Source organism: Sarcophilus harrisii, chromosome 1 (assembly GCF_902635505.1).
Source record: "Sarcophilus harrisii chromosome 1, mSarHar1.11, whole genome shotgun sequence".
NCBI lineage: Eukaryota > Metazoa > Chordata > Mammalia > Dasyuromorphia > Dasyuridae > Sarcophilus > Sarcophilus harrisii.
Genome location: NC_045426.1, coordinates 492,437,189 through 492,461,166, shown reverse-complemented (window position 1 = coordinate 492,461,166; position 23,978 = coordinate 492,437,189). Strand labels below are relative to the sequence as shown.

The following is a 23,978-nucleotide window of genomic DNA, read 5'->3' as shown; positions in this document are numbered from 1 at the left end:
CCCATGTGCCTCAGCACGCAAAAATGTACTTCATCACTCCTTGACAGGAGATGGCTTCTTGGATCGGCTCTTCAGTCACTGGGTGCTTTGCCATGACACTAAACAGACTCCAGAACAATAAACCATCTTTGGCTGCAGAAATAGGAACTGGGATTTTTGCTCTTCCAATCTGTTTCCTCTCTTCAGTTTTAAGGATGGATTTGGAGGCCGGAGGGAAGGGAAATCTAAGGGCCTAAGATATATTTAAAAGGATTTCCTTTTCTTCTCTTCCCCCCCCCCCCTCTTTATTTTCCAGCACCTTGGTTGAGCTACTTGTTGTTATCACCTACAACCATATAACCTGCATGGATTGGGTCACTGAAGCCTAAGAGGTTTCAAAAGAGACAAAGGAATTGGCCTGGAATCATGTGGTTAAGTTAGAAGCAGAAACTGAAGCTTAATCTCTGAAATTTATTTTTCGCCCAGGTAATGTTGGCTACCCATTTAGATTGCCTTTCTACACTGTCCCGACAACTGCCTGAATGGTGATGCTGACATAGACCTTCTGGTGGCAAAGACAAGGCTTGGCATCTGGATTTTGTCTCATTCAGAAAGGCTGTAGGCCTAAAAATAGAAATACTGAATCCTGTTAAAAATAGGTCTTGGTGCAAAGGATCTTCTATCCAGAAACATTCATGATGGGAAGAGAAGCCTTGCTCCCCTGCTCTCCCATTCCCCCTCTCCTGTTCTTTTATCTCTTTCACATAAGCTATTAATTATGCAGGCTCAATCCTGCCTAAGTTTTCCAAATCTCTCTCAGGACAGTCTTGCAGGAAGGAGCTTGAGGTAAGTGGCATGTAGACTGTTTTTCTCTGCCTCACTCAGGAGGTTACCCTGGATTATTAGCCCTCCTAGGGATCCATTAGAACAACTCAGGGTTTGAAACATTATGCTTAACTTTTCCCAAGAAATGAAACTGAAATTTATAGGTGAGATGAGATGGTCCCTGATGAGATGGTAAGCAATGACCTAGAGCGCAGAACAAGGATATCATCTTTGCCATTTATCTCCTTTTCCCTCTTTTTGCTCATTGGTCTCTTCATCCATCCATCCATCTATTCATTCAACAAACATTTATTGAACACTGATTCAAAAATTCTACTTCAGTGACATTTCTCCCTCCTAAACTACTGAAGGGTTCTATGATTCACTATTTAGTGGGAAGTGACTATGTATTCTTATTTTTCTTTTTATTAAAATTATTTTTAGATTATGCATGTATCTTAATTTCTTTACATATTTATATGAGTCATGTTGGGAGAGAAAAATAAGAACAAAAGGGAAAAAACAGGAGAAAAAAATACAGAAGAAAATAAAAGGTCAAAATAGTATGTTTTGATCTGCATTCGGTCTCCCTAATTCTCTCTCTGGATGCAGATGAATTTTTCATTCAAAGTTTATTGGAATTGCCTTGGATCACTGAATTGCTGAGAAGAACTAAGTCTATCATAGTTGATAATCACATAATCTGCTGTTGCTGTGTACAATGTTTTCCTGGTTTTGCTTGTTTCACTTAGCATCAGTTTAGATATAAATCTTTCCAGACTTTTCTAAACTCTAACTGTATTCTTGAAGCACATATTGTTAGAATATAAACTGTTAAGTTACTTGAATTCTATGATTTCAAGATGGAAGATCCTTTGGTGAATACATAGTCTGGCCCCACCTCCAAAGTAATCTAAAGCCAGAAGTAATGAGTGATTGACCCAACTAGCCGTTACTGATAATTTTTTATTAACTGCTTATTGAAGTGATTTGATTTCTTGTCTGATAGTTGGGACATTTATGTGGATTAATTCAATATGAAAATAATGAGACCAGATTAAAAAAATTTAATGTCAATTAAGGTCTAGAAGGTAAGTTTTCCCATTCAAAGTTAGAGATATCCAGGGTGAATTTTTTCCACATTGGAATGTTTTTATTATCTATTTACAGGACTTCAAAGAGTTCTAAGCAAGATACATATTAATGAGGATATATGTTGTTATTCACTTTCCTCTTAAGAACATGTTAATTATCTCTGGCTAGAGAAAAATCAAAAGGAATGTTTAGCTCAGGTTTAGAAGTAGTTTGGGAAGTTAGGATTCTCCAAGGAAAAAGCAAAGAACCTGGGACTTAAAAACTCAAGAAGATGATCTCCTGGAAAATCTGAGAACTAAGGTCATTATATTGAAGTTTTAGCAAGTCCTAAACTAGACTTCTCTGGGAACCCCTTAGGTGCCTTGTTTCCTTTGAGAATAATGGAAATTAAAGTCCTCATTCAAATAGCCCTGGTCTGCAAGGTTGTAAATTGGAAAGGCTGTAAGTGAAAAAGCTAGAGTAAGAACCAGGGGAACACCTGCCTCCTTTGTATTTTTCTAAAGACAATGATACTGACAAAGTAGCCTCATATAGTATAGCAAGTGTGAAGATCACTTTATTTTTCATTTGTTGTTTGTTCTTCATTTTTCAAAAGGACTAATGACATCATCCTATAATTATGGAATTATGGGTTAGGCAGAGTTACACAAAATTATCAGCTTTGCTCCCTCTTCCAAAATCATCAGAGTTTATCAGGATGACTGGTGATGGCTTAGGATGCAGTGGGTGACCTTGACTTCTTTGATAGACGACCAAGCTCTAAGTTCTCCACAGCACCTGCTTTAGCCACTCTTCTCTGCTGTTGGAGCAAATTGTGCTCATCTGTCCATTCTTTGGGGAGAGAAGGGGCTTTACATGCTTGACATTTGTTAATTAGGAAAGGGTGAATGACTAATTTTGAGAAGCTCAAACAGGACACCAAATTTTCAACTTCATCTCTGTTAGGCAATTGTTTCATATTTGTTCACGCTAGTAACACTGACATCTCCATGTGTTCACAAGTGCCTATAAGTTAGTGCCCAACTGAAAATCATCATTAGTCATCAGTTAGGTTATTATTTGCTGTTATCACTATCAGACAGGATATAAAATTCTGGACTTGATGCCAGGAAAACCTAAATTCAAAAATCCATCTGGCAAGTCACTTAACTCCAGTCTGCCTTAGTTTCTTCAAGTTGAAAAATGGCAATAATAATAGTACCCCATCTCCAAAAGTTGTTGTTGTGAGGATAAAATGAGATTATATTTGTTAAATGCTTAGTATGGTATCTGCCATATAATCAGTATTTAATAAATGTTTGATTTCTTCCTCTCTTATTCCTTTCCTTTCTTCTCTCCCTTTCTTCCTTTCTTCTTACCTTCCTCTCCTTCCTTCCTTCCTTTCTTTCTTTCTTCCTTCCTTCCTTCCTTCCTTCCTTCCTTCCTTCCTTCCTTCCTTCCTTCCTTCCTTCCTCACTTCCTTCTTCCCTTCCTCCTTTTTCTTCCTTCCTCCCTCTCTCCTTTACTTTTAGAGAGTACTTTCTGACATTGGCAAAGGAGAAGTTGTTTGGATTATAGCTGACCTCTCTGGGTCAAAAGGACTGAGTTTTAAATGGAGCCTATCTGGCAGAGTAGTTTTCTCACAATATTCCCCTATCGGGATGTCCCCCACAACCTTAAGAAATAATTTTGATGCCTCAGGCCCCCTTCACAAAATACACTTGGCAACCAACAAGTATGCCCTCAAATCAAGTTTTAAAGATTAATGTAGTTAGATGAGAAAGTGACCTGTGGGGCAGCTAGGTGGTACAGTGGATAGAGCACCAGCCCTGAAGTCAAAAGAACTTGAGTTCAAATGTGACCTCAGACACTATACACTTCCTATCTGTGTGACCTTGGGGAAGTCACTTAATCCCAATTGCCTCAGCAAAAAAAAGAAAGAAAGAAAAGAAAGAGACCTGTGCTATAATGAGCATATAGTGCTGGTGGTGAGTAGGGGAAGGTGTCAAAGAATAGAAACCCTGGCATACTATAAGCCTGTTACTATGGAAACCATATCTGAGCAAGGAGTAGAGCAAAAAAGGAGTAGGCTACAAAGGATCTTGCCTAAGGTAGGGTTAATGTAGACAATGATTACTATTCAGCCTGTGTAAGCAATAGAGGAGTAGGCTTAAGATTTTTCATAGGTGGGTTTGGTTGAATCCTCCCCATCTCCCTAGGATAGTGAATAGAATTGCAAGGGTAATGAGGATATTTGTGTTTATCTGCAAAGTGGCAGATTGGGAGGGAGAATATTTTTACATTATTTCTCTTTGTTAAATAGGTGCTAAATTCTTTTGTCTCTGTCTGGTAAAACTTTAGTGTCATCTCATTTCAGTGCCCTGGGAAATAGGCCCACCTTAACTATCTTCCAATGGGCAGCGACCTCTTCTTCGTAAATCTTTCAGATGGCTTTAAGACTGTGAGCTAAGATTGTGAAGCTCCCTTGGGGTTGGGGGTCTTTGCTATTAGCTAAGGATAGAGTTGTCTCATCTGTGTATCCAGAGAAGGGATTTATCAGGAAATCCTGTCTGTACTGCTAAGTGTAAGAGATCAGCAGAACTTCTGATAGGTCTGAAATTGAGGTGTTCTGAAGTCTCTAGAGCTTTGATAATATTGTTTATAAATCCTAGTGAGCATTAGTAGAACTATCCTTATTTTCATCCTTCTCTTCCCTATTTTTATCCTTTTCCTTATCTCAATGTCTCTATTAAAAACATCTATTTTATTCCAACGTAGTTGATTGATTCTAATAGTATAGACCCAGCACAGATATAACAGTAATCTATTTTTAGGGATAGGAATCTCTACAATGGGACAAGTATGAAGAAGTCCTAACTTCTGAGTTTATGACAAAAAAGATTCAAGTCTAACTGAAAATGTCCAATTTATGTCCATGATAGCTGTCAGATTGACATGATTGTTTATTTCTGTTTTACTTTATTTTCTAGCCAGAATGACAAATACATCCACATTTATCTATCTGTCTAGCTATCTGTTATCTACATGGATTTTTGTGATAATACTAATGAGAAAATTACCTCATCTAAGTCAACAGGCCTATGTTCAAATCTCACCTCTGGCATTTACAGTATATTGTAGTTTATCACTGGTTTATGAAGAGGACCACTATTGACATCATGGGGTAATGTCTTACTTGCAAATGACTTGGATTTAAGTGAAGAGTTGCACAAAATTGTCAGCCTCACTGTCTCCTCCAGAGTCATTGAAGTCCACTGGCAAAATAAAAATCAAGATCAATGGTGATGGTCTTGGATACAGTGAATGAACCCTGGAATCTTTAATGTCTAATCAAGTTCTAAGCATTTCATTGCATGTGTGACTCAGACAAGTCATTTAACTTCTTTTGCCCTCAATTTTCTCATCCATGAAATATAGAAAGTACCTTCCAATTCTAAATCTATGATCCTAGTTGGTACAGATTAACATCTTGACTATATTTGATATTTAACAAATGTATGATTACATTGATTTGGAAGTCTTATATCACAATGCCACTTAACAGGTCATGGCTTATAGCGGCCCAGATTCACAGACAACTGACTTTTTAGAAATGACCCTTTAATCTTTGGGTTGCAAAACTTTCAGGGGCTCCATGGGTCACAACTTCAACCATGAGTGTCAACTTCATTGTAGACTGAGTTGACCTTTAAACCAAAAGATACAAAGACCTTAGTTTGTTTCCCTGCCTATCTCTCTCTCCAGATGTATCTTCTTAATCCTGATCCCCCCAAAGCCATGAAACAAAGAGTAGAAGCTCCACACATCAAAAAATAATTTAAAAAAATAGTTGCCCAAAATTCAGCAAAAGCAATGTGGCATCTGGATGGCCAAGGAGACATATTACTACCTGCCTACCACATAAGGCCTGCTGTCCTCTTTATTAAATTGAAGGGGAGAAACTTATCCCAAGTGGAGGATGAAGATAGGGTGTGTGAGGGTAATAAAAAAGGGAGAAATATTAAATAAGTGACTTTATTGTTTACAATGTGTACTTAAAACAGTCATCAAGATCGATTGTGGGTTTATTCTAACCTGTCCACCTCCCTATGTCAGCAGGTGCCAGGTACAGAGAATTAAATTCCTATCAGACATTTACCCTGGCATTCATTGAGGAAGCTGATGTATTCTGTTTACTCCAGCAACTGGGAAGCAACCCACTTACAGTAAAGGTTTATAGTTGGTTCAAGACAGACTTCAGCTTCATTCTTTCCAGATTTATTCAGAGGGAGGGAGGAGAAAAACGGGAGGTCAGGAACAGAAGAGCAATGTTTAACTCAATTGATTCCCCAGGCTCTCTTTGATGAAGATGACCAAAAGCCTTCCCACCCCAACCCCTCCATTTTTTTTACTTCCCTATTCCCATCTCCCACTTTTCCCAAGTCTTGACCAAAGATAGTGTCAAGGTATCAGCCTTCTGCCAAGTCGCTGCTGAAACTGAAACAGAACTGCCCTGGGAATGAGGGAAGGAAATAAAGTCTAAGTGAGGCCAGAGGAAGTCTATAAAAACAAACAAAAGACCACCCTCAAGACTCCTTCCTCTAATTCCCCCATTTGCTCAAATAAGAACTGGAAAGCAGCTGTCTTTTTGTCTTAAATGTCCTCTTAACCATCAAATGTGAATCAAGCTAGAAGAATGTAGTGTGAAATGTCAAGGAACAATGCCCAGAACTGAGGTTGTTCCTCCTCCAATGTCTACAGGACATGTTGGAACCCATCCTGGACAAGCACATTGTCCATTTTCCATAAACATTAGAGCAGCAAGTAGCAGGGAAAAGGTAGCAATGAGCTGAACATGGGCAAAAGTATCCTTGCTTTGATTTCATGCCACATTCTGATGATTATTCATTCAATAAATACAAAGTATTTATTAAGCACCTACCACTTGCCAGGATAAACACTGAAGATAGAGAAAGAAGCAAAAGATATTCTCTGCCCTCAAGGAGCTTATACTCCAGTGATAAAGTAAGTCTACAATTCCAGGTCATTTTATATATGTTGAAATTGAGAGATTACTTTTTTTAAATCAAATTGGGGACCACATTTTGCTTTGAAATGGGTTTATATAAAGATAGGTTGGGTTTTTTGGTGGCACAAATTCTTCACACTGTTGGGAGAAAGACAGCAGAACACTTTCACAGCTGACAAGAGAAGTAGGAAATTTATTACCTTTTATACAAACAAAAATAATTAAGTGCCTGGATAGAACCTGATTTTGAGTGTAATACTTTTTTGAACATTAGAAATTAAGTAAGGAGGAGACAAAAATGGGAAGGATTTGTTGAATAAATGAGTAATTGAATAATTAAAAGGTGAAAAAAAGTATTCATTTGAACTCCAAATTTAGATAGATTTCCTTTGAGTTGCAAGGATTATTTAAATTTAAAACTATATGTAAAATATGGTAATTGGTTCTAACCCAGTAAAAATAAGCAAGGCAAATTCAAATAATTCAATTACTTCATGGGATTCATAATGTACACTCATTGGGACCTAGCTGTAAATCCTGTCTTATTTTAAAAACTCACATATGCACTCTGAATATCAGTCCCAAGTGGAAGAAAATGTCTTGTAGTTCTACTTTTATAACATTTTTCTTTTTACCAAAAACAAAACAAAAAAACATTCAAAACCTCATTTTTAAAATTTGAATGCAGAATATCAGAGCCTAATTCATCCCCACACAAAGATACACATCGACTTTATACTATAACTAAACATATAGTCATCAGATCTTTGTTTAAAGCTTTTTAATGATGAGGAACACACACCAGGCAGTCAATTTGCACTTTGGGATGATTCTAATTGTTGGGAATTTTTCCCACTTTATTCAAGCGTTAATCTGCTTCACTCTTATCCATAGTTCCTGGTTCTGAACTCTGGAACCAAGCAGCATAAATCTTCCCAAGTCAACGAAACAATAGATCAAGTCCTGATTTGTAGCCCAATTTGCAAGTTGTTAATGTGAACAGCTAGCATTCAGTTCACTAGAGTTGGCTTGAGCTGGCTCCAGCATATCCCAAACCTGTGACTTCTTAGTAACTTTGATGTGACTTGCTACTGTAACCAAAAAGCATTTAAAAACTGTACTTTTTTGCTAGTAGAGTAGAAGACAAAAAAGAGAACTAAGTTGCAAAGGGAAATAGTTGCAGAGAGGCAAAAGAATGGTAAGAAGAAAAAAAGGAAAGAATTTAAGAACTGGAAGGCATATTAAACATCACTGAATTCAATGTCTTCATTTTAAAAGTGAAACATAAGAGACCCAGTGAGTTTAAGTAATTCACTCAAGTTCTCACACTGAGTTTGGCAGGGAAAGAACTAGAAATCATGTTTCCTAATCCCCAATCTTCCCACTGCACAAAGGTGCTTATCTGTTATCTCAAATTTGAGCTTTTCCCCCCATTTTTTCATTTGAGAATATTTTAAGCTATTATTTGATATTTTTTGTCCAGTTATTTCAATCATATCTGACTCTTTGTGACCCAATTTGGGGTTTTCTTAGCAAAGATACTGGCATAGTTTGCCATTTCCTTCTCCAGCTTATTTTACAGATGAGGAAACTGAGGCAAACAGGGTGAAGTAACTTGTTGGAGTCACATAACTAGCAATTGTCTGAGATCACATTTGAACTAAGGTCTTTCTGACTCCTTTTGAATGCTGGTAAGACAGCTAGATGATCCAGTGGATAGTGTCTTAGGCCTGGAGTTCAAATGTTTGTATAATATGTTGGAAAGGAAAAGGCAAATTACTCCAGAACCTTTGCCAGGAAAGCCCCAGATGCAGTCACAAAGAGTTGGACATGATTGAAAAATAAGCGAACAGCACCAGAATCCAGTCCTGGAATTCTATTCACTGTGCCACTTACTTTTCTTAAAACTATGATACAGATAAACTGAGGCAAGAGAACATCAAAGATCTTCTCAAAAGTGAGGAACAGAGTATGATAAAGAATATAGCAAATACCCACCTAAATTCACTTCACTGCTTTCACATCCAAGAGCTATCATCATCATCATCACCCCAAGTATTCCTATGAGTTTCTTTTAATTTAGTAGTCAGTGTTCCTAGTCCCATTGATAGAAAGAAGAATGAGGGCACAAACAAGGGGAATGAATATCTCAAAAAGCTCTTACAGAGTAGCAATTGTGTGATCATTCAGGACTATAGCTCACTGGCCTTTCCAATTTACTTGAATACATTAAGGAAAATTCTATAGGATCTTATATTGGACAGCTGTAATTTTGAGTCTTTTGAATTTTATTTAGTGGGTATAGAGTACAGGAACATTAGAAAATTATTTCTGTTTCAAGACAGTAGAAAACATGCTTTGAGTCTGTCCATAGACTTCAGGTGGAGGAGGGGAGAATTTTGCTCTTTTGAAATAATCGGCTAACCTGGCTCTGAGCCCAAGACGTCTATGGTAAAAGATGAGTACATCAAAAGTCAGTTTCAAGTCTTCCTCTCCTCACAGATGTACCTTTAACTTCTTGTGGATTAAATCTCTCTGTGTTTTTTCATATGGAAATAAAGAATGAGGAAGGAAAAGTAAATGTTTTTGGTACATATAAATGGGGGGGGATGAGGCTAGAGGGGGACAGGGAGGAGAAGCACTTTAAGAAAACAACCTCCTTTTTGTTCATGGAAGAAAGAAGATGTGGTTTTACATGTCAGAGAAATGGCACTTTCATTTTTTGGCACCATTTGATATGGTCTCTGGTAAAATGTTAGGAAATCAGTGTATGGATCAAAGGCATGACTGCAGAATTCTATAAATTTCAGCAAAATCCTGTTTGCCAAAGACTTGAAGTGTTTTTCCTCTGTCCTTTTGAACTTGTTTCTGTTCTGCCCTGTTTTAAAAAAAGCATTTGAGAAATCTTATGATATGGCAGTTTCTTTCATGCTCACAAATCTTGGGATGGGGGCAATGATAAAGGGGAATGGAGAAGAAGGATATTAGAAAGTGGTGGAAACTTCTTATACATTCCATTTAAAAGTTCCTTTAAAAAGGAACCCTAAATTTACTTGCCCAGATGGGTTAAGCTATTAGCCCATATAGCTAGTAAGTTGCAAAGAGATTTGAATCTAAGTTCTCCTAACTCTAAATCAGATACATTTTCTGAAGGGGCTGAAATCACGAAGTAATTTGTAAATTTAATCTTAATCTAACATTTAGACACAACATTGTAACTTCTATTAGATATTAAGAGGAAAATTAAATATTAATGTCACAATGGCAAGAAAGATAAAATGTGCTGTGCTGAGGGACTGAAGAAGAAAGACATTAGGGGAAATGTATTCTATTAGATTGAATTCCATCAGAGGTTGATATGAAGCTAATGGATAATATCCTAAAACCACACAAAAATATCTCATTAAATGCATATCAGTCAGAATTAATAGCAAGTGGTCTTATATGATTTAGTAAGCTTTCTCTTTTGGGGGGAGGAGAGGTTATGCTACTCAATTCTTTTTTTATTAAAGATTTTTATTTTTCAAAACATATGCATAGAAAATTCTGCTACATTAGCCCTTGCAAAACTTTGTTTTCCAGTTTCCCCCCTTCTCCCACCCCCTTCTCTAGGTAGCAAATAGTACAATATATGTTAAATCTAATATATGCATACATGTTTATATAATTATCTTGCTGTACAAGAAAAATCTAATCAAATCATGAAAGAAAATGATGAAGAAAATAAAATGCAAGCAAACAACAAAAAGAGTGAGAATGCTATATTGTGAACCACACTAAGTTCCCACAATCTTCTTTCTGGGTATAGATGGTTCTTTTGATCATAAGATTATTGAAACTGGTCTGAATCATCTCATTGTTGATGAGAGCCATGTACATCAAAATTGATCATCGTATAACATTGCTGTTGCTGTGTACAATGGTCTCCTGGTTCTGTTAATTTCACTTAGCATCAGTTCATTATGCTACTCAATTCTTAATGCTTAGTCAGTGAGCACCACTGTTTGAGAAAAGTCTTTTTTGTCTCATCCAAAAGAATGAGTCTTTTCCTTCTTCAAAAACCAAACTTTTCATTATTTACAAAACATAAGTCATTTGACAAACTTTGGATATGGTCATTCAAGTTGTTAGTCACAAGTAATAGAAAAAATTATTTTCATAAAGAAAAATATTCCCCAAACAGCTCACATTCTATTTTCATTTTAAAAAAATTTTGAGTACTGAACATGTGACTAACTCAGAATTAATTAACTCTACTCAATATTCACAGTGAACTGAAAAGGTCAGTCAATAAATATTTATCAAGCATAGTAAGCTATGTGCCAAGTCCTGTTCCAAATGTTGTGCTTTCACATTTAGAACCCCAGAGTTTGGGATTTGAATCCTGACTTCTACTTACTATGGGAGTAACCTCAGATAGTCACTTAATCCAGGCCTCAGTTTTCTTATCTAGAAAAGAGATAAATTGAACAAAAAGAGTGGTTCCTAACTTTTTTTCCCCTTGATCAGAGACCCCTCTGGCAATCTGGTAAAACCTATGTAATTCTGACTAGAATTATATTTTTTAAATGCATGAAATAACATCCATAGTAACAAAGAATTGGAAATTGAGAGGATGATCATCATTTGAGGAATAACTGAACAAGTCGTGGTACATGATTGTAATGGTGTATTATTGTGGTATAAGAAATGACAAGGAGGGAGATTTTAGAAAAACCTGAAAAGAATCTTATGAAATGATACAAATTGAAGTGAACAGAACTAGGATACCATTGTATGAAATAACAATAGTATTGTATGGTGATCAACTGTAAATAACTTAGCTATTCTCAACAACAAAATGATCTCAGACAATTCCAAAGGACTTAGGATAAAAAATACTATTGATGGAATATGAACATATATTGAAGCACACTCATTATCTTTCGTTTTCTGTATTTTTTTCAAGGCTCATTTTCCTTTGGGTCTGTGTCTTCTTTCAAAACATAACCAATATGATAATATGTGTTGCATGAACGAATGTTTATAACCTTTATCAAATTACATAATGACTCAGGAAAGGGTGAGGTAAAGGAGAGAGAGAGAATTTGAAAACAATTTTTTTTAAAAAAATGAATACTAATAAACATTAAATAAATGTCTATGTGTAAGTGGGAAAATAAAATATTATTCTAATAAATAGATATATAAATAACATATCCACAAAATTATCAAAATATGTTTTAAAGATTATCTCTAAGATCCCTTCCAACTGTACAAAAAAAAAGCTAACATTTATATGGGGTTTATTGTGTGCCAGGCATTGTGCTGAATGATTTACAATTCTCTCGTCATTTTATCCTCACAGCAATCCCAGGAAGTGGGTGCTATTATTATCCTTATTTTACAGAGGAGGAAAATGAGGCAAACAGACTTTAAATGACTTGTCCATATTGGTAGCAAACATTTCAAGTCTGATTTGAACTATGGTCTTCTTAATGCCAAACCTAGTCTTCTATCCACTGCATCACCCAGCTAGCTGCCCATAGATAGACCTATGATGATCAATGCTTTTGGTGGGGTTTCTTGAGTGATCCTAGGTAATTATCTGTGAGCACCATGTTCAGTTCATGATGGAGTTCCATGTCCATAGAAAGGATTTTCATGTGCTACAAATACAAAATGTGTTTTTAGTTTCTTAAGATGACTCTATTTATCTGACTTCAAAACAACATTTCTCAGCCTTTGTGCATTGATATACTTTAGGAAAAAACTTACTTTAAGGTTTAATCTGACTTTCTAACATTTTCTCCACCACTTTGTTGAGTCCAGGAAATCAATAAAGCAATAAACCAATCCCTAATTTTCAGTATTTATCCAATTAGTGGTATTTGCTCATACTATACATTTCCCAATGGGTTCTTGAAGCTTGTAGAAACTGGTTCTAGCACATGCCTGCTCTGTAGTTACCCAAAATCAGGGGTTATATAGCTAAAAATTGAATATAGCAAACAATGGATTGAAAAAAAGATAAGAATAGAAGGTCTTTTAGTGTTGGCAAAGAATTGGAAATTGAGGGGATGTTCATCAATCAATATGATTGTAATGGAATAGTATTGTGCTATAAGAAATGAAGAACAGAATGTTCTCAGAAAAACTGCAAAGATTTATAAGAACAGAACCAGGAGAACACTGTATATAAACATAGAAATATTGTGTGATTATCAACTGTGATGACTTGGCTATTCTCAATAATGCAATGATCCAAGAGAATTGTGAAGGACTTATATGAAAAATGCTATCCATCTTCACAGAAAAAAAAAACTTGATAGAGTGTGAATGGAGATCAAAGCATACTTTTTCTTTATTTTTCTTGAGTTTTTGTCTTGCAAATGTTTTGCATTATGGCCTATAATAACCTATAACAAATTGCTTGCCTTTTCAATAGGGGGAGGAAGAGAGCAAGGAAGGAAGAGAATTTGAAACTCAATTTTTTTTTAGCAAAACAAATGTAAGAATTGCTTTTGCATATATTGAGGGAAAATAAAGTATTAAATTAGAAAAAAGAAAAAACAGTACCATGTAGCACACAGTCAAATGCTTAATTACCTATGAGAATATCTGGGGATTGAAGATCGAGTAAGGGCCAGAGCAGTTACTGCTAAGCAATCTACTACTTCCTTAAAACTCCTATTTATGTAAAAAAATACCTATTTGAGTAAAAACCTACTGCTAGAGTGTCTCTGCTGGATCTGTATCCTAAAGAGATTATAAAAGAAGGAAAAGGCCCATATGTGCAAAAATGTTTGTAGCAGCTCTTTTTGTAGTGGCAAGGAACTGGAAATTGAGTGGATGCCCATCATTTGGAAATTAGAAAAATAAGTTATGGCGTATGAATGTAATGGAATCAACTGGCACTCTCTTTGAGACCTTATGCTCACCTCTATGTCATATTATAGCATATTATAGTGAAGTTTCCAACATGGTCATCATTCATTGAGTTAGGATGGATTTACAAAGGTCTTCCTCTCAATTGTTCATTTTATCAATAGTTTTATAAAAAGCCAGGAGAAAAGGAATAATCTAAAAAATAATAGATATTCCCCATTTATTTTAGATCACATAAATGAAAATTATGATATGAAGAGATATCTCCCTTATCAAAGGCAGTATAATAGCTTAACTTCTTGTAATAGTTTACTTCTCCAACCGTTGTAGAAAAACAACATTGGACAAGTGAGTAGTATAGTGTTGGACAACAAGTCAAAAGACAAATTCAAATCCAATTTCATTATATCTGTCACTTAATTTCTTTTTGCCTCAATTTCCTCATCTGTAAACTAGGATAACAAAAACACCTATCTCCCAGAAGAGTAATTGTCAGAATAAAATGAATCAATATTTAAAATGTGATTTGTAAATCTTACTAGCTGCTATTACTATTTTTAAACACTTTGAAACCTCTTACCCCATTCTTCTTGTCTTCTCAACAAAGACTATGTTTGATTTTCTTTGTACATGTCCATACTGACATATAATTTTGTTTGGTAATCAAGTCTGTGTGTGTGTATGTGTGTGTGTGTGTGTGTGTGCGCGCGCGCGTGTGTGTGTTCACACGCTGCCTCCCTGTTGTTCCTTGGTGAAAATATGCATTCCCTTTCTTCGGGACTAATACCTTATCACTGTGTATTACCTATCACCTTGGCAACCATACAACTCCCCCTTTCTGGTTGTGCCAGCAAAGAAGCTTACCAGGTCATAATTGTCTATTCATCAGATTACTGACTAAATCAACACATTAATATAAACTTCTACATTCTTTCTAAACTAATAGAAGATAGAGCTATTCCAACAACTTTTTTTGGCCAAATAAAAGATACTTTGAATGGAAGAAAAGAAAATCAGCATTTATTTAGTACCTATTATATGCTAAAAACTGGAGTAAGCATATTTTTTAAACAAATATTAACTCTTTGGTCCTCACAACATCCCTCTAAGGTAGATAATATTATTATCCCCATTTTACAGTTGAGGAAATTAAGGCTAAGAGGAGTTAAGTGATTTACCTAGGAACATACAGGTATGAAGTTTCTGAGGTCAAATTTGAATTCAGGTCTAGCTGACTGCAAATCCTGAATCCCACCCACTGTGCCACCAGTTTATCTGAGGAAGATTCATGAGGGGTGACTTTTAGTGAATGCTGATGCAAAGTACACCTTGAAAATTGAGTGGATGCCCATCAATTGGAGAATGGTTGAACAGGTTATGGTATATAAATGTAAAGGAATATTATTGTTCTATAAGAATTGATGAGCAGACTGATTTCAGAAAAGCCTGGAAAGTGTTACATGAACTGATGCTGAGTGAAGTGAGCAGAATCAGAAGAATATTGTATGCAGTAATGTGATTACCGCGTATTTTAAAATCAGCCAGAGTCAGGAATTCAGGTTAAGAGGAAATCTTCAATTTTTATTCTCAGGAGAGTTGAAGGGGGATCGGAGGTGAAGGGGGGATCATGATCGCAATGTGTGCAGCTGAGTCAAGAACCAGCCAGACCAGAAGCCAGCCAGCCTTCTCTCCCCCCCTCTCTTCCTCCTCTCTGCCTCCACCCACCAAAATCGTCATTTTCTATACAACACATCAGGACTTGCACAAAGACTGGGCGGGGGCCATTCTTTCTCCAAGCATATATATTAATAGAGTATGGTCCAATTACTATTTAGCCTCATGTGCTTGGGACCTCAGTGCATCAACTCGAGCTTCAGCCCATTACACAGTAACAAGATTATGTGATGATCAACTACAATAGATTTAACTCTTCTCATCTATACAGTAATCCAAGACAATTCCAATTGGGATGGAAAAATGCTATCTGCATACAGAGAGAGTACTATGGACACTGAATATGGATTAAAGCATAGTATTTTCACCTTTTTGTTTATTTGCTTGCTTTCTTTCTCATGGTTTTTCTTTTTTTAGTTGATTTTTTCTTGCACATGACAAATATATAAATATGTTTAGAAGGATTTTATATGTTTAGCCTATATTGGATTTCTTGCTGCCTTGGGAAGGGGGAGGGAAGGGAGGAAAAAAATTGAAACACAAAATCTTACAGAAATGAATATTTAAAACCATCTTTACATGCATTGAGAAAAATAAAATATTACTGAGGAAAAAATATGCCTTGAACCTAGAGTAGCTTTCAAGGATGCCCATAATTGAATGAGATCTGTTTTATATATGCATATTAAGGAGTAAGGAAACCAAACACTATGTGAGGTCTGAATGAGAAAGTCACTACCCACAAGCTGGATATGGGGAGCTGCCAAACAAGAAGTATTTGAGTTGTGCTTTTTAAAAAATGGGTAAGAATTCAGCCTAGAACTAAGCTGGAAAGATCAGGAATTCCAAGACATTGGTGTCAATATATCAAGTAAACAAAGATGCATTAAATATTTACTGTATATGTCAGATACTTTGCTAAATGTGAGTGAAGACGGAGACTCTGGAAAGTAGGGGATATAGTACAATTTGACTGCAATGTAAAATTTGTCAAGTGAAATCATATGAGATAAGTTTAAAAAGGTAAATTGGTACCAAATTGAGATTACAGAGGGCTTGAATACCGAGATGTTTGGACTTTACTAAATAGTAAATAAAGCTGCTGGAGAAGTGACGTGGGCAGATATATAAAAACAGTAAGAAAGGCAGCAATGAGAAAAATGGAGTAGGGAGTAGAGAATGGAGGCTGAAAGTTCTGGATTAAACCATGCAGATTATAATGATGTCTAGAGTACTATGAATAAGAACAGAGAAGGAATTGATAGGAGAAATACAAAGGTAGAATGAAAAGGTATAGGGGAAGGGAAGTGAACAAGCATTTATTAAGTGTTTATTATTTTTCAGGTACAATGCTAAGCACTTTACAAATATCTCATTTGATTCTCATTGAACTCTGAAAGGTAGGAGCTATTATTATCCTCATTTTGCAACTGAGGAAACTGAGGCCAATAGCTAAGTTACTTATCTAGCCTTACATAGCTAGGAAGTATCTGATTTGAACCCAGGTTTTCTTGAGTTCAGACCCAGTGTACCCTCTACTGTTCTATTAAGACTCATAATGACAATGATCTTATGAATATTATCTGTCAGTTTACCATCATGTATAGTCTTCTGAATAGCCAGGGCATCATTGGGTTTTTGTTATACTCAAGTATTTTCTTGTTTTGGTCCTACATATTCTATTGGTTTAAATGTGAGCCCTAAAGAAAAAATAATTAGAAGCCTTAGGCTTTTTCTAAATATATGAAAGCTTTAGCTAACAGAATACTTTCTTAGAAATATGTGTTCTTTGCTCTTATTATCCCCCCAAACTGGAAAGAGATCTTGTATAGAAGGGTTTGTTTGGGGTGCGATTACTTGATTTTTGTTCATTTTTAATGAAGATTGATCAGTCTACAATGATTTTGATGGATGTCCATGTGGGATAGACTAGATCAGTGGTCTTTAAAAGAGGAAACTATAGCATAACCCTAAGAGGTCTACCATCAACTAATTAGAAGGTGTGAAGATTGGCTGTATCATACTCTCTTGAGGGTAGTCAATTATGGAGTCTATCTCCAATAGAATCCATTATCCACAATAATGCCTTTACTTGATCCCTTCCTGCTGCAATTCATATCCCCCAGTATCCTGACTTTAACCTCTTGGAGTAGTTATGACAACCATGACTATATTAGGAACCCCCTAAAGATGGCAGATGGATTATAAAGCCGTGACCAGTGCATAAGAGAACTCCCACACCACTGTTTACTTCCTCTTTCTTGCTGCCTTAGGAAGGGGGAGGGAAGGGAGGAAAAAAATTGAAACACAAAATCTTACAGAAATTAATATTTAAAACCATCTTTACATGCACTGAGAAAAATAAAATATTACTGAGGAAAAAATATGCCTTGAACCTTTTCAAGTAGGATGAAATGAGAACCACAGGATAAACAGGAATGGATTAGTTGTTATTTGCATAGCAGATCTTACTACATTATCTTTTCCCCAAAAACCTATCCCACTTCCAAACTTTTCTATTTCTGGTAGACAATACCATGCTTACATTCAGCTTTACAACTTAGCAGCTTTAACTCAATTTCAATCAACAATGTAGATTCACAGAGTTGCCAAATTTTATTGTTTCTGTCTTTACATTTTAAAATGTTTCTTTCTTCTTACACCACCACTCTAATTCCAGGTGTCATACTTTCTTTCTTGGATTATTTCAATGACTTCCTAATTAATCTTACTGCCTCAAGTCTCTCCCTTTTCTAATCTATCCTCCATATAACTTCCTAAATTATTTTCCCTATTTCCAGGATTAACCATTCCTACTCCTACTCCATAAACTCCAATAGTTCCCTCCTGGCTCTAGGATCATCTCTAAATTCCTGTTTGGCATTTAAAAACATTCATTACTTGCCTCCAACTTACCTTTCCACCCTTATATACCATATATGCTATTTTTCTCCTAAAACCTTATAGTCTAGGGAGATAGTTCTTTTTGCCCTCTAACATTCATACAAAATCACTCACAAATATCCAAAATTGAATGAGCATATAAGATGTGATATCATCCACTAAGCAGAACCATAAGCAGTGGATTTATATTGAAACTTTATTCTGAGTTGAAATCAGAAAGAAAGAAAGAAAGAGAGAGAGAGAGAGAAAGAGAGAGAGAGAGAGAGAGAGAGAGAGAGAGAGAGAGAAAGAGAAAGAAAGAAAGAAAGCAAGGAAGGAAGGAAGGAAGAAAGGAAGAAGGAGGGAGAGACAGAGGGAGGAAGAGAGGAAGGGAGGAAAAGAGGGAATAAGGGAGAACGAGACGGAGGGGAAGAGAAAGGAAGGAAGGAAAGACAGAGATAGAAAGACTAATGGATAGATGGACATGTTGAGGATGCAAGTTCAAAATTTTTTTTTAATGATGAAGTATTTGAACAAAGAATTTGGAGAACCCTGGACTAACTGACTTCTCAACATCCTTTCTGTTCTCAAGAGTCAGCAGTTCCTTTAAGTAAAATCAGTAGACAGCATAATAAAGTCTATTTTTATGGTTGATAGTTGTTCTTTGACACTGGTTATAGGAAGCGACTATGTCTGTAATCTAAGGGCTTGTCCGACTTGATTAAGAGAAGGTCTTCAAAGAGTTAACTATTCTGACTCATTATTCCATCTACCAAGATACTTGTAATTTCAGACATTAGGACCATCCTCAATATGAACTATTTGAGCCCTTCCCCCCATGTCTAATAGTACTTCCCTAAGATTATAGAGGGATGGGCTTTTAGCTATTCCTTTCATAAGGTCAACCACCTGCACTTGACACCCTCTCTCTTTCCATGCCAGGGCTAAGCAAAGTTTGAAACATAACATATAACTTAAAGTGGCCCTTGCCACTCCCCTCTAACTTCCATTTGTGCCCTTTTTTCTCCCCTCTACCACCCTTCACCTCTAATTGATCTTGAGCCATTCTGTATGGGTCTTCCTCCCCAGTTATGTTCCTGCTCTCCTTCCCAACCAAATTTACCTCCCATTTCTTCGGGACCCAGCCAAAGTCAACCTTCAGCCCAAAACAGTGACTCTATTGACAGACAGAGGGCAAGCCAAGGATTCGTTGGAAGGTGAGGGCCTTTTCTAGCCTTTAATTTCACACAGTCATTCCAGTCTAGACCAGAGATGACCCTTGAGCACATTCTCCTTCCATGATTCTGTTTTAGCTGCATTTCTTTGGCTATTGTGACACTGGAAAAATACATCAAAAACTCTTTGTTGTCCTCCCCTCCTTGCTTCCTTTCACTTACTCTGTGTAGTCTTATTCATGTCTATACTCAAAGCCTCTGGACCTCATATTTTCCATCTATAAAATGAAAATAATGATATTTTTATCATTTATATGACATAATAGTGAGGAAAGATTTTAAAATATTACCTGCTAATTGTGTGTTGAGATGATGCTGTGAATATAAAAATCAAATGAGATCCTGTATTTAAAGTTCTTTTAAAAGGTAAAGTACTAATGTTAATGTTACTTGTTGTTACTGTTATTAATAGCTTACTTACTCTTCTCATAATTTTTACAGAGGATTCACATACAAATGTTCTAAGTTTCTGCTGCTGCTATGCATTTGGCATTAAATAGTTCACCCTTAAAGTCAGCAAGACTGGGTTCTAGCCTTACCCCTGTGCATACTAGCTATGTAACTATGGGCAAGTGATTTAACCTCATGGTCCTCCAGGCAACTCTAGAAGTCTATAGGTGGCAGAGAACATGCTGATCTGAATGGATAGAGGCAGTTTCCTCACCCAAGTGTTTCCTATCTTAAGGAAAGCACAGAACTAGTTCCTATCCTTATTATCATTAGTAGATATCTTAGAAAAGAATCAAAAGACCCTAGATTTAAGGTTGGAAAGAATCTTAGAAGCTCCTAGTTCAACTCTCACCCTCAAATTTTACATATGACAAAACTAAGACCTGATAGATGAAGTAATTTGCCCAAGGTCATCCAGGTAAAATCACCTGGTTCCAACACTAGCATTCTTTATAACATAGTACTTTGAAACATAAGCATAGCAATTGCTCCACAAATGTTTGGTGATATCATTTCTTCATTAATCAATTTCCCTCTCTTTCACAATCCACACTTCCTGACGCATCTTGTCCACTGGTGATGTCACCATTGAAATGAATTATTGTACTCCATCTTTATAGGCTGTGATGGTAAGTACCATATACAATGTGCAATTATTTGCACAAATGATTGTTTAATTATTAATATTTATAGTTTAGCTATGATTAACTATATGCTGTCTAAAATATACAAAAGACTCAATCTGTCATTCAAGAACTATTGTGTATGTGTGTGTGCGTTTAATGCCAACAATGCCATATTGTATGACTGAAGTTATGTTGACATGGTTTTTCTTTGTGTTGTGGGATAAAATCACCTCCCAAAAATTTTTGTGTAATGCTGAGCTTCTTGGTTCTTCAACCTATAAGTCAGCCCTTTTCATGTTCAGGGACCCCTTAGTGGGTAAATATAAGCGAAAGTTAGGAGTTATTTTGTTTTGGGTTTTTTTTTGTTTGTTTTTTTTAGATTTTTTTGGTTTGAGTTACAAACACCATCCTATGGGATTACTTTGCTTACTTTGCCTTTCTGCTACACTTGGTTTTTGTGATGGCAACAATATGTATAATCAACCAATTTTACAACTACTTATTGGGCACTACTGATACCTTTAGTACTATCTTAGTATTGTGGGGCTACAAAGAAACAGTATGGTATAGTAGATTCCTCATGGGATTAAGAAGCTAGGAAACTTGGGAGCCAAGGCATTTGGAGATAGATGGGACCATGGAATGATGTTAAGTTCATAGGGTGTCTCTCCAGTTCTGACATCTGGAAAGGATCTTTAAGCACATTTTCCTTTCATGAGACCACTTAAACTATCTCCCTTTACTTAGTCATTATACTTTTCTTTTTAAAAGTACCTTTTTTTTTTCAACATATATGCAAAGATAGTTTTAAACATTTACCCTTGCAAAACCTTGTGTTCCAAATTTTTTCTCCCTTCCTTCCCCTGGCCCCATCTCCTATATGGCAAGCAATGCTATGTATGTTAAATAAGTCATTATTCTTTACACAAAATACAGAGGAAAAGCTCCTCTTTCCTTATTCTCTCTCTTTTTGTTTCATCATATATAGTCTCCTTTAATGTTCTCTCTTCTCATCTTATCTCATTCTTTTCTCTCTTTTTCCTCTTCTTTTCTTTCCTTCTGTCATCCTCCCTTTCCCTTTCTTCTCTTCTCTTTTTTCCTTTTCTTCTATTTTACTAAGCCTATTCTTTGAAATTTCATTACTTGTTGCTTTGTTGCTGTCCAAAACTTTAGCTCATAAATTCTGAATGGTAAAGATTTGTGTCATCAGTGGGAAGAGCTAAGTCTAAGAGCTTTGGACTTAGAGTAATAAAACTATTAACTAGCTCTGTGGCCTTTCAGTTTATTTATAAAAAATAAGAAGGTTGGATTAAATGACCTCCAGGATGCTTTCTAGATATTCTCTTTTCAAATTGGTATTGGCCTTAACTTATTTTCTTTATCTTGAGCTTGTTCTGAGCTTAAAATAGTTATTCTCATCTTGACTTATGTCTTCCCACTGGATTCTGATGACTTTGGAGGAAAAAGTGAAGTTGATGACTTTGTACAACCCTGCCTTACTTGAATTCAATTCATTTGCAAGTAAAGACATCACCCTCCTAATGTCTCTGTTTTTCTTCCTGAACAAAGCATGAACAACAATAATTCTCAACTTAAGGAAACAAAATATTCATATGTGAAAAAGAAAGACAATACAAGAGGTTTAATCTTTTGCCTTTTTATTATTTGTAAATTTTTAAAATTTTTAAACTTAAATACAAAATTAGAAAAGAAAAAATTGCCATGTTCAAAGCAGACCATAAGAGAAAATTCAATATAAAACAATAAATCTTCATTTCAAGGACACCTATATAATAAATACCACGCATTGTTTTCAAAGCTGCCCAGCTTTCCTTTGCTTCCTTGTTAGTTTTCTTTTGTTCTTTGCTGTATACTTTTTACTTTATTTTTTCCCATCTCCCCTACCCTAAAAAGCACTATAATTAAGCATGGATTTATATCCACATACATGGATATCAATAAATATATATGCACATTCATACTCATATATGTAAGACTGTGCTATGTTTACTACGTTTCTCTGAAAGTAGAATCTTCCTTCATAAGTAAGTTTTTCCATGTTTTTATAAATCAACCAGCTCATCATTTCTGACACCCCTGAATTCTAACCCAATTATATTCTATCTGAGAGATTGTCTATAAAGTTTTGTCCCAATTTTCTCGGCTGTTCTTGGCTTCTTCTGTACTTGGCTATGTAACATTCATTTATACAAAAATAAATTTAATTTAAAATAATTGAAGTTATCCCTTTTACACTTCAATAATGATCTCCCCTTATAACATAGCTTAAGGTCTGATATTACCATTACATCTTTTTTTCCCTGATTTCTTTGAAGTTCCTCACATTTTGTTTTTCCAAATGAATTTTTTTATTATTTTTCTAACTTAGGTAATTCTTACTAATTTAATTTGGATAATATTGAATAAATAGTTTAGTTAGGTAAAATTGTCACTTTAAAAATTGTATTGGCTTTACTTACCCATGAATAATAAGTATTGTTGCAATTATTTAGATCTGAACTTATTTGTATAAAAAGTGTTTTATGTTTATGTTCATACAGTTCCTGTGTACATTTTGGCAGGCATACACTCAAGAATTTCATACTATGTAGGTATTTTAGAAGATCTAAAACAATATTGAATAATATTGCTGACACAGAGTATAGTTTCTCCATTTTCCATTTTTGATTAAATCCATTTTAACTTTTAGATCATGATTATTAAACTTGCTTTTTGTACATATTAAATTCTATACTTGCCCTTTATTTTATCTTTGTATGTATCTCCTATTTTTATAATATTTTTTGAAAGCAACAAATTGTTGAATACAAATTTTTAATCTGTTATACATTTTCATTTTATGGGTAAATTAATCCTATCCACATTCTAAACTACAATTACTTGTGTATTTTCCACTTTCATATTTTTCCTCCCATCTATCTCATTCCTACTCTTCCTCACTACTGTATTCACCAAGTGTGTGCTAGTTCCTTCTCCTTGCAGCTGTAGCCTGGGACAATTTTGGTCAGCATAGCTGGGATTGGCATCCCGCAACAGTGAAAGATCCTTCAATCTTTTCCTACACAGTTATCAGTCCTCATATGAAAGTTTCTAAGCTGAGGCTGCCTCCCAACCCCTGCTACTTCCAGGGCTTGTTATTTACTGATTCCACAGAGTTTACCTGAAGGTATTTGCATTTCACTCAGGTCTGGAAGTCTAGTCTTTCTCATGGCCTTCTCAAATTGTCTCAGGAGGACAACTGCCTTATCTCATGTTAATCTCTGCTGCTCTGAGACAATGTTCTGTCGTTTTTGTGGAGGAAATTTGGAGAACTGA

At 35.6% G+C, this 23,978-nt stretch overlaps 1 long non-coding RNA gene across 2 annotated transcripts; it reads left to right on the top strand.

The window, feature by feature from the left end:
* Nucleotides 1-656: 656 nt before the first annotated feature.
* On the top strand, nucleotides 657-23,978 carry LOC116420601. 2 transcript variants are annotated; one of them, XR_004230967.1, is made up of 3 exons: nucleotides 657-825; nucleotides 20,637-20,645; nucleotides 23,894-23,978. It is a non-coding gene; the product is annotated as an uncharacterized LOC116420601 (long non-coding RNA). The 2 variants fall into 2 exon arrangements; XR_004230968.1 differs by having other exon boundaries at nucleotides 23,849-23,952.